We start from the raw sequence: 14,937 nt of genomic DNA, 5'->3' as shown, positions 1-14,937 counted from the left end.
GAGACCTCAACCTGACTGTTCGCTGGTGGGGTGGATAAGGGCCACTGATCTGGTAACTGCTGAACCGGTGATTTGTGCCCGACTAGCCCTTTTTACCCTGCCTCTGGCGGAGGAACACTGATTGTCGTTGAACTGAATCTCTGACCTAACAAAGTCTATCAGCACAAGTTCGATGAACCTCGGGGGATATCGGAGCCTTCTGAAGCTATGGTTCCCAGACTACCTAGCAAAAGAGAAAACAGACAGCATCTCAGCCTGATTCCATCTGAACAGATACGAGCATAGTTGAATGAGTGTATCGTCTACTGAATTCTGCCCCAAAATTCGGCCTGTAAACCGTTACCCTCGGGTAAAACTAATTCCCAGATACCGATGCCCGCAGGCCCGATGCCCTATACTACTAAACTGGTGCCCACAAGCCTGATGCCCAAACTTGCAAACTGATACATGCATTCCTGTAGAGACGCATTCTAAAGCACATAGCAGATAAGTGAGAGCCAAAACACCCCTATGTTAGGGTAGGGTTTCCCTGTCCTATTTTGTCAGGAGCTAGGGTTTCACTACGCACGCAGCGGCTTCAAACAACCTATAAACGGGTAAGCAACCTGTCCTAGTTTGGAATGGTCACTATGGATCCGAATATGCACTAGGTCGAATGGTCAAAGAGGGTGCCCCGGTAAAACCGGGGTTTGTGTTCCCATACTGGCAGTGCCCACAACCGGTCTGCCTTATGGTCATGCCTTGACAAGACAAGCCTCCGGCAAACCGTTCAGGAATAGCAGATGGCAAACACGGTGTCCTAGGCGCACCAATGCAAATGTAATGCAAAGAAACACACAAGTGTAGTAAAAAATAGATATCATGAGTTCGAGTCAAGTCCTCTAAATCCCCAGCAGAGTCGCCAGAAACTGTAGACGTCCCCGAACACCCCGGGAGGGTAAGCTCCCGTTCTGTTCATTTGGGGTCACTACAGCACAGTACTCTCAAATTGTCACGGTTCTAAGTCTGAACCAAAGAGTCCAAATCCGGCAAATCGTTTTGAGAAAACAGATTTTTGAAAGAAGTGCCAAACATGGACTGCTTTGCCAGATACAGAGTCGCCACCTAAATATTTTATTTTGGAGAAATTTAGGAAACCCTGACTCGGTGCCAAAGGCCACGTGTCCGTCATCACCAAAGTTGCCTCGGCTCGGGAACTTGGGTACGATTGGGGAAGGTCACTTCGTGAGCACCCCCGCTCGCCCGATCAAAGATCGGCCTCTACTAACCATGATATCTATTTTTGAAAACTTTGTATGTCCTTATTCCGGTTATTAGCCTAGGTTACCATGTGATGCACACAGCATATAAGTATAGACTGGGTCGCCCGAATTGGAACAAAACATTTCGTGCTCGTTTATTTGAAAGATGGTTTGCTACTCGCAAGTAGGCTTAAAATGCAGATTTTGCCACCCTCAGGTGGGCTTAGAAAAGATGGTTTTGCCACTATCTAGTGGGCTTAAAACAAACAGTTGATGATTTATTCCAATCCAAGTAACCCAACCTTCACCCACAGGCATTCAGGCAGTTATATCACATAAGCATATAGCCTCATGGTAAGCATGCTATTCATGGCAGTCACTCACACGCATGCAAGGATGCTAAAGCATAATGTAACATGGCCCGCGGGGGACCTCGCTACAGCTCGGACTCGGCTTTTCGTAGTCACGGTTCTAAGTCTGAACCAAAGAGTCCAAATCCGGCAAATCGTTTTAGGAAAACTGCTTTTTGAAAGAAGTGCCAAACATGGACTGCTTTGCCAGATACAGAGTCGCCACCTAAATATTTTATTTTGGGAAATTTAGGAAACCCTGACTCGGTGCCAAAAGGCCACGTGTCCGTCATCACCAAAGTTGCCTCGGCTCGGGAGCTTGGGTACGATTGGGGAAGGTCACTTCGTGAGCACCCCCGCTCGCCCGGTCATAGACCGGCCTCTACTAACCATGATATCAATTTTTGAAAACATTGCGAGTTCTTATTCCGGTTTATTAGCCTAGGTTACTATGTGATGCACACAGCATACAAGTATAGACCGGGTCGCCTGAATTGGAACGAAACATTTCATGTTTGTTTTTGAAAATGGTTTGCTACCCGCAGGTAGGCTTGAAATATTCGATGATTTATTCCAATTTAAGTAACCCACCCTTCACCCACAGGCATTTAGGCAGTTATATCAAATAAGCACATAGCCTCATGGTAAGCATGCTATTCATGGCAGCACTCACACGCATGCAAGGATGCTAAAGCATAAAACTTACCGGGTACTCCAAGCCAAAACAAAAACTGTATTAGAAATCATGCATGATCTTAAGTATACAGAAATGCCTAATGCAACACATGCAAAAATGCAGACTATAGCAGGCTCGGCTATTCTAGGATGGTATATGAAATGTGACAACTACCATGTATTCAACTTGGAATTGAAAATACGATGCAGTTAGTATGGTGCGCCGAGCCCGGTGCATGCAATACAGATGAATGATGCAAACATGCTGTCATACTGTATGCTAATTTAAATATGCCCTAATCTAACCATCATAAGCGGATAAATAAAAGGGAGAAAGACGTGGGGTTGGAAGACATACAACACACACACGCACACTTATTACAGTTGTGCCCTCACTCGGAGGGTCCGAATAAATAATACAGTCCAAATATTACAGCCCGAAATAAAAGAATATTACAGTCCGAAATATTACAAAATTCTAATTAATAAATTAACTATGAAAGCAAATAAAACTGGCGTGCAAGCCAGGGACCGCCTTGCTTCTGATGGATGATGCATGTCCGGATTGTCTTGCGCAGAAATCCACCGGAATACCCCAATTAGCCTCTGTTTACACCTGTTCTTGAAATGCGTGCCAAGTCCCAAAAAGTTGCTGATTCCTGATTTGCTGCAACAGAGAGCAGAAAAGGGGCATAGCAATGTATCTGCACAGATATATGCATGTCTCGATCCTCGTGCCACCAATCACGCATACCGAGGCATGATGACCGAGGAGTCGAAATGCACAACTCAATATAGAATGAATGCACATGAAAATACAGCTAAAACCTAACTCCATCATGGATAATCCGGAGTGTCGGTGACTGGGAAATTGAGATACATTCCGTCACTCGGAGTACGAAATGCACCTCGTTTCCCGTGCCCGGGCTAACTCCTATCCCGAACACGACGCAATATGCATGATATGCATGAAATGCAACTAATATACAATCCTAACGTACAGAATGCTACGAAAATGAGATGCCTCGAAATGCGTGCACGCGGGCACGCGAACCGAGGCAATGATATGTGTCTCGAAATACGTACACGCGGGCACGCAAACCGAGGCGATGATATGTGTCTCGAAATACGTGCACGCGGGCACGCAAACCGAGGCAATGATATTGTCTCGAAATACGCGCACGCGGGCACGCAAACCGAGGCAATGATATGGAAATGACAAATGGGCTTATACCAACATGAGTGAGCCTCAGCCACACTCACATCGGATGCCGGCGGATAAAAATGAAGTGCCTCGAAATGCGTGCACATAGGCACGCAAACCGAGGCAATGATAAAATGCAATGAATATGATATGGAAATGACAAATGGACTTATACCAACATGAATGAGCCTCAGCCACACTCACATCGGATGCCGTCGGATAAAAACGGAGTGCCTCGAAACGCATGCACACGGGCACGCAAACCGAGGCAATGCAAAAATGCAATGAAATGACATGGAAATGACAAATGGACTTATACCAACATGAGTGAGCCTCAGCCACACTCACATCGGATGCCGTCGGATAAGAACGGAGTGCCTCGAAATGCATGCACACGGGCACGCAAACCGAGGCAATGCAAAAAGGCAATGAAATGACAAAAATGATATGCAAGCATGCCAATGGAATTTCAGCAACGAAATATGAGGGAAAACAGTCCCTAAATGAAGCGAAATGACATGAAATGCAAGGAAATGCCCCGAAATGCAACATTAGGTATCCGAAATGGCCTATAGCCATGCCAAACATGCACAATATGGACATGCAATGCGAAGACAGAAGCTAGACAGTCCCAAAAGATGCACTTTCACAGTTATGAACATGGCCAAACAGCAAGCATAGGTAAGGGGAAAATAGCATGCAAGAATAGGGGCCAAAAGAGGGGTAATGAAGCAAGTGGTATAAGCTAAATCCAAACTGAAACATTTCCTTCTACAATACTGAAGATGGACCAAAAATATGAACATTTACAGTATATGGCAGCCTCAAAATCAGTATATAAACATGCTAAAAATATGATGCAAAATGAGGCTCAAAAGGTGCTAAAACATGAAGTATACAAAATAATCACCAAACAGAAAAAAAGTGTGAATGAAACATGAAGTATAGGCCAAAACAAGGCCACTTTTAGTTCGGACCAAGGTCCAAAAACAGAAGCAAAGAGGGCTACCAATTTATGCAAAAATGAGGCCAAATAAGGGATATAACTACAAGTGACACACGGAGACACCAAACAATGTTGAGCCCTTCTCCAATGTTGAAGAGGGGCTCAAAATAAGCCTTATATCAGTTTACAACATGCTCGAAAATAAATTGCTCATGGGTCAAAAATAGCATGCAAAACTATGACATACAAGATGATCAATGAAGCAAGTGTATTATGGAGGGCTCAAACAGGGTTGAGCCCTTAATGAGAAGTGAAGATGAGCTCAAAATATGGCCCTTTTCAGTTAGGGCCGGAGCTTGAAACCAAAAAGAAGTGGGGTTTAGAAATAGATCAAGAAAAAGGGTCAAAAGGGTAAAAGTGTTACTTACCCTTGAAGATTCAAGCTTTTGTTGCTTCTTGGATGGATTTACAGCTTCTTTAACCTTCAAGAATCCTTCCTTGTTGCTGGAAATGAGATGGTGGTGGTAGAGCTTGGTGGTGTAGAAGGAATGATGGTTAGGGAGTTAGGGTTTTTTGAAGAATTGAGAAGGAAGAAGATGGAGTTGGCTATGGAGCTTTGAAGAGTAAATTTTCTAACCCTTGTAGAGGAGGCCATCAGCTGGTTATAAGGATCAAAAGGGGGTGTAAAAGGTGGGGGAGAAGGAGAGCAAAACTCCCCCACAAAATATCCCCCGGATACAGAAAATATCTGGGGGATATTGCCCCACAGCTGTAAAGTGCACAGTGCAAAGAACACGGCCGGCCCATTACTTTTGCTGGAGGTGGCCGGCCGGCCACACCCCCTAGCCGGCCGGCTAGGGGTCAAAAGGGTCAAGGTGATTTTCTGGCCGGCCAGCTACTGGAGAGGTACCCCTATGTGTGTACAACACAACCATGTGGTTGAAAGTCCAAGAAAGTGGGTCCAAGGGGTTCAACAATGGCTCGGAAAGAGGGGGTCAAAAGGGTCAAGTTGAATTACTGGCCGGCCATGAACTTTTAGTGGCCTCCCAGATGTGTAGATCACAGATATGTGGTTCAAAGTTCGAGAAAAAAGGTCCAAGGGGTTCAACATTAGCCCGGAAGAAAGGGGTCAAAAGGGTCAGGTGACCTTAATGGCCGGCCACCAACTTTTAGGGGCCTCTCAAGTGTGTAGATCACAGATATGTGGTTGAAAGTTGGCAACACTACCCCTAGGGTGTTCAACATTAGCCCGGAAGTTGGAAAAACGGGCGCCGGGAGGCTCCGGAGGAGAGATAACTGGCTGCTGCAACAATTGCTGGCCTCCCACCCTTCAGTGACCTTCCCTGTGATAAAACAGAGGTACCTGCGAAAAATGAGCGAAAACCGTTGCAAAACGAATGTTCCGGAGCCAAAACACGCAGTTTGGGGTCCCGAAAATGGGCTGTTAAGCACCGAAAATGGTATTCGACCTCGAAGTGGATTTCTCAGCCCCCAGTGTCCCTCAAAAGGGAGAAAGTAGGAAGTATGCCAAAAACCAGAGCAATAGGAGATGGTTAAGCGGTCCCGAACCGAGGCACACGGCCTGACGACTTCCGAAAACCGGGAACCAGACTCCGAAATGGGCAAAATGGCCTACGGCCACCAAATGTAGCCTACAGACATCGAGAGATAGTCTACGGGACTTCTCCTTCCCCTCAGGAAAAGAAACAGAGAAAACTGAATCTGGTTCGCAAACCGAGACAAGGCACAGAAAAGGGTTCGGAAGCCCGGAGGCAGGGCTCGCAGCCGCGACTCTGAAACTTCTGAACAAGCACATTATGCAACATCACCAAGCGCTCAATCGGTGACGTCTGAGTCTTAAGGTCGGTCAAAAATGGGGTGTCTACAGTTGCCCCTCTTTGACAGAACTCAGAAGTCATAAGTGACGGGAGTGAATGTCAAAGCCCAGAGACGACCCATTTTTGACAAGGCCGAAGACTTAGACAAACATACAGGATAAACAGAGATGTGCCCGCAGGCATGCCCGCAGGCAGGGGGCAAAATGCAAATGATATGCAAAAGGCCGGAGGTAACCCAATGATCGTGCAAGTGCAGCAAGCTGTAATGAAGCAAGTATTCGTAGATAGATGCAACAGTTTTAAGCAAGAATGCAAAGCAACAACTACATTTCATGCAGTTAAGAATGCGGAGGATTATTCAATCCCCGCCACGTCTCACATGGAGAAGATACGATACCTGCGCGATTCGTCTGGTCGTACCAGCCTCAATTGAACCGTACATACAATATCGTGCCTGCAAAAGAGAGAAATTGCAACAAGCACAATACGCTAACAACATGTACTTAATGTGATTTCGAAAGTTCGACACACACAGTGCCGGTGAGTGAATGCATCGCAATGCAAGAACAGAATATGCGTGACAACGCACGCTCAAGCACAGAAGTATGATTAACATCAAGAAACGTGCATGTTAATACAGGTATGTTCATGAAAATGCACGATAATGTGACATGAGCATGAATCAGGGCGTCCGTTTGTTATGAAACAACGAGTACGGAAATGCGCGTTTTGGCGAAGGCGACTCGATCACGGCCTCCGATATGCTTCCCTGAAGGGTTACAACTCATTCAAAAAGGATACACTTTGATTTCGATGAATGATGATGAGACACATGTCAAAACTTGAAACCGAAGTCCCGACGGAGCTATTTCGCGACCGGAAGTGTACTTTTCTTGAACTTTTTCAGGTCCCGGGAACTCCGATCTTCCTCAAAATTTGCAGAGAGCTAGGTGAGCATGTGGGAATGATGGCCGGCCATTTACCTTCCCAAGGGGAGGTGGCCAACCGGTTTCCATTAAAGTAGATGGCTGGCCGGCCATTTCTGCAAAAAGCAGATGGCTGGCCAGCTAGAAATAGAGGCCGGCCGGCCATGCCCTTTTCCCAGGGGCATTTTGGTCTTTTTCCCTCCTTTTTGCATGCCTTTTCACCCAAGGCTTGAAGCCTATAAATGGCAGCCGAACCTCACTTCATTTCTTGCCTCTTTCAAAGCTTTTCTCTCCAGATTTGAGTTTCACGCGCGTTTTCCAACGCCCCGCGCAAATTGTTTTCGCAAAAACACTCAGTTTTAAACACTCTGGAGCGATTAAATTCCGACTTCGGAGCTTCTTTTGCATCTTCACCACTTGAGGTAAGTTTATCTTAATATTTAGAATATTTTCTCGGGAGTTGACTTTTGTTGACTTTTTGTTTCCCAAGAGTTGACTTTTGTTGACTTTTTCAAATTTTTGTTCATTTTGCTCATTTTTGCTCCCCTTTTGCAGATTCTTGAAAATGGCGGGCAATTCTCCTCACGGTGGAGGTTTTTCAGGTGCCGGGGATGATTTCGATCCCATGACTCTACCTTCGAGGACCCGACCTTTCATGCCCGAGAGGTACCGTCCGGCAGTGCACGTCCTCCCTCGTGCCGTTTTCCGTCATTTTACCAGTTTTGACGAGAGAGCACCCGTGGATCTGCTTCTCAGAGAGCCGGAGCAGCATCTCTCTCACGATGCCCGAGAGGTATTTACCACATCTTCTGTATTTTACATTTCGCACCTTTGCCATGCTTGAACATGCTGTTTAGCTTATGACATAGTACTTTGCTTACATCTTGAGCATGTAGTTTCAACACTTGAATTTTTGAATATTCAGCTCATCAAATAATTGCGAACACACAGCCCACATTAGAACACACGGTTCAAACACTGATTTGTCGAACACACAGCCCGAATTCGAAAGTGAACACACAGCCCACAAATTAACTGAAAATTGAACACGCAGCCCAAATTTCAAATTTTCTGAACACGCAGCCCAGGTAGATAGTGAACACGCAGCCCACAAATTGACTGAAAATTGAACACGCAGCCCAAATTTCAAATTTTCTGAACACGCAGCCCAGGTAGATAGTGAACACGCAGCCCACAAATTAACTGAAAGTTGAACACGCAGCCCAAAATTCAAATTTTCTGAACACGCAGCCCAGGTAGATAGTGAACACGCAGCCCACAAATTAACTGAAAGTTGAACACGCAGCCCAAAATTCAAATTTTCTGAACACGCAGCCCAGGTAGATAGTGAACACGCAGCCCACAAATTAACTGAAAGTTGAACACGCAGCCCAAAATTCAAATTTTCTGAACACGCAGCCCAGGTAGATAGTGAACACGCAGCCCACAAATTAACTGAAAGTTGAACACGCAACCCAAAATTCAAATTTTCTGAACACGCAGCCCAGGTAGATAGTGAACACGCAACCCACAAATTGACTGAAAATTGAACACGCAGCCCAAAATCCAAATTTTCTGAACACGCAGCCCAGGTAGATAGTGAACACGCAGCCCACAAATTAACTGAAAGTTGAACACGCAGCCCAAAATTCAAATTTTCTGAACACGCAGGCCAGGTAGATAGAATTTGCATGTAGCTTATTTTACTTCATCGGCACACAGCCCATTTCATCTCATTGGCACACAGCCCATTTCATTATCATTGGCACACAGCCCATTTATTTCATTATTGACACATATATTCATTCTGAATGCAGGCTTGCTCCCGCAGTGTGCGAGGATATGGTTCCACCATGGCGCGGGATTGGTATGCTGAGCTCCCGGAGGGCGTCAGAGACTTAGTGGACCTGGCAGGATTTGGACCCTTCTGCGTCGGGTTATCACGCTGTCCTGCCAGGAGGACCTTGATGGCAGCTCTGGTAGAGAGATGGTGGGACACCACCAATGCCTTTCATTTCTCTGCTACCGGGGACATGACTATGACCCCTTTTGATTTCGCGGTATTGACCGGTTTAGACGTCGGAGGTTGGTCCATTCCCTACGACGAGGATATGGGCGAGTGGGAGGCCGCCTGGACGTATTTGTTGGGGGCTCGCCCGCCTGTTGATAGGGTTTCAGGGAGAGTCCGATATACTTGGTTCTCCTCCCATTTCCGGCAGGCGGAGATGGTGCCTGAGAGTCCCGAGGAGACGGAGCAGTATGCTCGTGGTTTCCTGATGTTCCTCTTCGGGACTACCCTGTTCGCCGACAGAGGGAACACCATTGGACTATACTTGCTGAGCGCTCTAGTTGACCTATCACAGGTCCATAGATATGATTGGGGTGGCGCCGGCCTGGCTACCCTTTATTTTTATATGAGCGCGACCTCCCGCAGGCGGGGTGATTTGCTTGGCGGCTACTGGAGAGCTTGGGAGGTACTTTCTGTCCCCTTGATTTACATTTCTGCTTCTCATTACTTGTATATTACACACACAGCGTACTTTTACGGTCTGTATTTTGCTCTCGGCATTTCGTACTTACATTCTGCATTGCTTTTCTCAGCTATGGGCTTATGTATACTTCCCATCATTAGCCCCAGAGCTGGAGGTGGTAGGGATCCCCGTGACCCCATATTCATTGATATTCGAGGGCCCGCACCGGCCGAGACCTCGAGAGACCCTCGTTCGCCTGCGACATTACTTCGACACTGTGCGACACTCAGAGGTACTCCAGAACTTTTAGTTCTTTTCATTTTCATCTTTGATTTGCTCTGTACATTCTGATTTCTGATCGGTTTATGCATTTATCATCCGCAGATTACATGGCAGCCTTGGGCGCCCCTGGGTGATGATGTCCGACTTCAGTACACCGGGGCGTTGGGCATCTCCCAGTACAGGGTCTTGCTTGAAGGGCCGGTTGGCAGGGCCTGGTTCCTGGGGGAGCGCTTTCTGCGCCAGGTACGGGGGTATCTTTCTCAGGATATTCCCGCAGTACCTCCAGCTAGTATGCGGACCGCTGACAGGCTCTCTTACTCAGAGGTAGTCGGCGCCATGCTGGGTACTGATGCTTTACTATACGTTGAGGAGGGAGACTACGCCACTTACCGTCACATATATTTGATGCCTCCATTGACGGAAGCTCGTATCCCGATGATAAGGCCTGCCGGTATGTCATCCTCGGGCCAGGCTCAGGCTCGGGCTACAGACATCCCTTCTTCTAGCAGGGCTGGCACATCTAGAGGTGGGAGTAGACCAGTTCCTCCGGCTCCGTCGATTCATCCTCATGTCGGATGGCCAGATATGCCCACTGAGTTGATGGCGTGGCAGTACGGGGCTAGCTCTCCGATTCCGATTCCACTAGAGCCTCCGATGCCCAGCGATCGATACGCCATTGATCCGGACTCACCGCCGGTATGCTCCACTTTTTCATTCATCATTCAGATGTTTAGACACTCTTCTGCTCATTGATGATTATGAGCTCATTTTTGCAGCCATCGCGAGGGTACATAGAGGAGATGGTTGGACTGGTGGCCACACTCGAGGGCATGGTCCTGCGGAGGGAGGCGCAGTTGTCTGTCGCGGGCATCCAGGTACCCTTCAGTTTTCTGGCATTTATCATACTTCTGATGACATGCTGATTTCTACTGCATTGATAGACTATTTGTGTAGAGCACATCTGACACATACCTCACTTATATTCTGTATTTACATGCACCCATTTCATGTAGCCTCTGCTTGTATCTGCATCTGGTGTATATATTTGGACTGATGCATTTGAATTGAACTCTTTGTTTTCAGATGCCTTCATGGTCCGGTCAGCCGCAGGCCAGGCCACCTGGGCCTCATTGGGGAGCTGGGCCATCTGAGGCTTTTCAGGGGGCGGGGTCATCTCGGCCTTCCCGAGGAGCCGGGCCATCTAGGCCTTTTCGAGGAGCTCGAGGAGGGCCCGTCCGCAGACGTAGGGCTCATGTTGTGGAGGTGGAGTCTGATGAGGAGGAGGAGGATGCTGAGGCTACCGACCGTCAGTTCGAGACATCTGTTGAGGAGGGAGGCTCCGGTTTTGGCTCGGGGAACAGAGGTGAGGCTGAGGAGGATCCTGAGGATGACAGCTCCGACTCAGATGATGGCGTGGAGGTCGTCCCGCAAAAGAGGACGAGGCGTGTTTCTCGTTCCCGCTCCCGAGGATTTTGATGCTGCTATTTCCTGCTTTATTTTTCTTTTACTAGTAGTTTGTAGCACTTTGCACATTGTTAGGCAGTTTTATTTTTTGTAAAACTTGTACCTTTGTTTGTTGTAAAGCACGATGAAATGAAATAGCTTTTGAAAGGGTGTTTGTATTTAGCATCGTATCGCATCATTATTTTGCACAAAAATAAAATTGAATGGTCATGCGCATTGTGTAATCACTAAGTCAGGTAGTGAACCGACGCAACAAACTAAACAACTCAACTTACTAAGATATAACAAAACCTTAGGAAGTTTACAACTCGATAAGCAAAATGCAACAACGCAAATAAACAAGACTTTAACAAGAATTGCTTAAACAGAGAGCAATGACTCAAAAACACAAACACGTCCGCTCGACAAACAACTCGATAAGCAAAATGCAACAACTCAATAAGCAAAACTCAACAATAACAAAGTGTACTTCTGACGATCTGGGCATCGGAACGCATCCGAAACGAGGGCCTTTGACTTTCCCGTTGCATGGAAATGCTTGGAACTTTCCCTCGAAGGGTAAAACAGGGCCAGGGAGATACACTGCAGCATTGCCAACCATCCCTGAGAGTTGGCCGACCATTTTTGGTGGAGAGAGATAGCTGGCCGGCTATTTCTGAAAAAGTAAATGGCTGGCCAGCCAGAAAAAGTAGCTGGCCGGCCATTCAGTCCCGCAGCCACCAGATTTTTGACACGTGTCCCCGTGAATAGTGTTTTTCCTTCTATAAAAGCCTCAACTTCAGGAACATTCATTTCATCTTAATTTTAGCCAAAGATGGAGGCGTTTCTTGCAGAAAATATCACGTCTTGGATCTCTTCTCTAGATGGCTCGGAAAAGTTGAATTTCCGGGGTTTCGGCTTGAATGCACTATTCACGCTGAGCCGTACTCCGCTACAGCTTCCTTTTCTCCATGCCGCGGCAAGGTTCTGGAATCCAGTGACGCATGTTTTTAGCTTTGGCGGCCAAGAGATGTGCCCCACTTTCGAAGATTTTCAGGTTTTGATGGAGTCTGCATGTTCTGAAGTGATCTTGCCCCAGCTCCTTTTTGGTCACGCCCAGGCTTTAGGGCGGATGTGTGGGCTCACAGCGCATGACGCTCGATCTCTGGTCTGCAGTGGAGAGCTGGACATCCTCGGCTTGATCCAACGTTTTTCCGACGCCGGTGACCGCAGCAACCATTATTGGCAGGGTTTCCGGCAACACGCCCTCTGCTTATGTTTGTTGTCTCACTTTCTGCTTTCCTCGGGCTTCGGCGGGGCTAGCATCCGCCTAATTGAAGTCGCCCAAGGTTTGAGAGAAGGAAAGAGCTGTATTGCCATGACCTTGGCCGAGACGTTGATGGGTTTAGATTCTGTCTATCGCCGGGAGGTGACTAGGTTTGCTGGGAGCCCACTGCTACTGCAGGTAATGTTTCCCACCCGTCCTCACATATATAACTCACATCACTCGGCCCTCAAGCTCGATTTTTCTCACAAAACCTTTGTCTTACTTTTCTCTCATCGTACATCTCTCTATTCTTTATTCTCTCATTTTCCATCCCTCCCCTAGGTTTGGTTAATGGATAAATTGCAGGTCGTGGACTCTTGCCCGGCCTATTCAGCTCGAGGCTACTTCTTTCGGCAGCACCTAGTCAATGCTCTTGACAAAAGGTGGTGGTTTGATTGGATGTGCAATTTGTCCGCAGACAGCATTGCTTGGCGTTGTCCCTGGCTCAACCTCCCGGCGATGAGCTATAGTATGTCCCGGCTGACAGGGATTCAATTGGTTGGTCTAACCCACTGCGTATTCTATTTTCCGTTCCGGTTTCTGCGTCAGTTTGGTAATGATCAGACCTGTCCACCGGAGGGGATTGAGTATCCAGCCGCTTTCCCGGTCCGGGGTGCACAGCTTGCCTGATATGCCACGGCATAGAGGACTAGAGAGCTCCTGGCCCCTGCTCCAACTTTCAGTTGCACTTTGTCCGACGAGTGCTTGGATTGGCTCAACGAGGAGGCACAGGTTGGGCCCAGCTTAGCATCAGATGCTTCGTCCAGCTTTGGGAGGGGACGCAGAGATACTTGATTCAACTATGCCTCAAATTTATTGCTTATTTAGCATTTTCAAGTTTTCTTTCTGAATGTACTAAAAAAAGGCAACCTCGATTGTAATGCAAGAGCAGGAGAACTCTATTTTGAAATCAATGAAATTGAAAGTTATGGTACTGAAAATTTTCCGCTTTCGGTGCAAAAATGGTCTTAGTCGTAAAAAGATTAATTTGAACAAAGTCAACTTTTATTAAAACTTTTCAAAACTATTTTCAATGTGGATCAGAATTGGACACGCCGAAAATCTGTCACTGAGATGCACAACCCCAGATCCCCGCAACTGGAAAGTTGCCCCTAGTCTGAAGAACAATGCGGCACTGCACAGCAACGGAAAGTTGCCCCTAGTTTGAATAGCACTGTACCGGAGATCACGATAAATGCTGATGGATAAAGATGACTGAGATGATCAAAATGGACAGAGTTGATCGGGGAAAAGTTTATGGCTGAACTTCAAGGTGAAGTTGCCTACGTATCCCAAAGATGGGAATCAAGCCTTACGTAGTTCGGGCTGAGGTTCACTCGAGTATTTTCACTCTCCTTTTGCACTCTAACTTTTGTCAAGGCCGCCCTTTGCGGGTTTTCAACCTTGCGAGCTCAGTTTTTATATTTTCTAATTTTTTGTGCTCTGAATTTTGCCTAGGTCGCCCTTTCGGGTTTTCGACCTAGCGAGCCTCTCAAGGATAGTATTTCTTCAACTTGTCCATATTGATCGGTTGTGAGAACTCCAAGCCATCTAGATCCATCAGAACCACAGCCCCACCTGACCAGATAGCTTTGATGATGTAAGGACCAGTCCAATTAGGTTTGAACTTGCCCCTTGGGTCGTGAATGGGAGCTCGGTTGTCTTTGAGCACCAAATCTCCTTCTTTCAGATTCCTGGACTTAACCTTCTTGTTAAAAGCCCGGGCAATTCTGCGTTGATAGCCTTGGATGTGGTACAGCGCTTTCAGTCTTCTTTCATCAAAGAGCATGAGTTCTTCGAATCTGCTTTGCTACTAATCTGCTTCAGCTATCTGGCATTCAGCCAATACTCGTAACGACGGAACCTCAATCTCAATGGGTAGAACAGCCTCCATTCCATAGACCAATGAATATGGAGTTGCTCCAGTAGAAGTTCTGATTGAAGTCCTATAGCCCCACAGAGCAAATGGCAGCTTGTCTGGCCAATCCCGATAGGTTTCCACCATCTTCTGTAGTATATGCTTGATATTCTTGTTGGTGGCCTCAACTGCTCCGTTGGTCTGCGGCCTGTATGTAGATGACTTATGAAAAGCCACATTGTATTTCTCCAACAAGTCTATCACTTCTTTCTTGAAGTGGGAACCATTATCTGAAATTATTTCGTTTGGCACCCCGTAGCGACAGATGATGTTGTTCCTGATGAACTTTGCGACATGCGACGCCTTCAACACCGCG

The sequence above is a fragment of the Camellia sinensis genome, chromosome 5, assembly GCF_055761805.1.
Source record: "Camellia sinensis isolate YWXY chromosome 5, ASM5576180v1, whole genome shotgun sequence".
Lineage (NCBI taxonomy): Eukaryota > Viridiplantae > Streptophyta > Magnoliopsida > Ericales > Theaceae > Camellia > Camellia sinensis.
The sequence above is the reverse complement of the archived record's forward strand: the minus strand, read 5'-3'. Positions refer to the sequence as shown.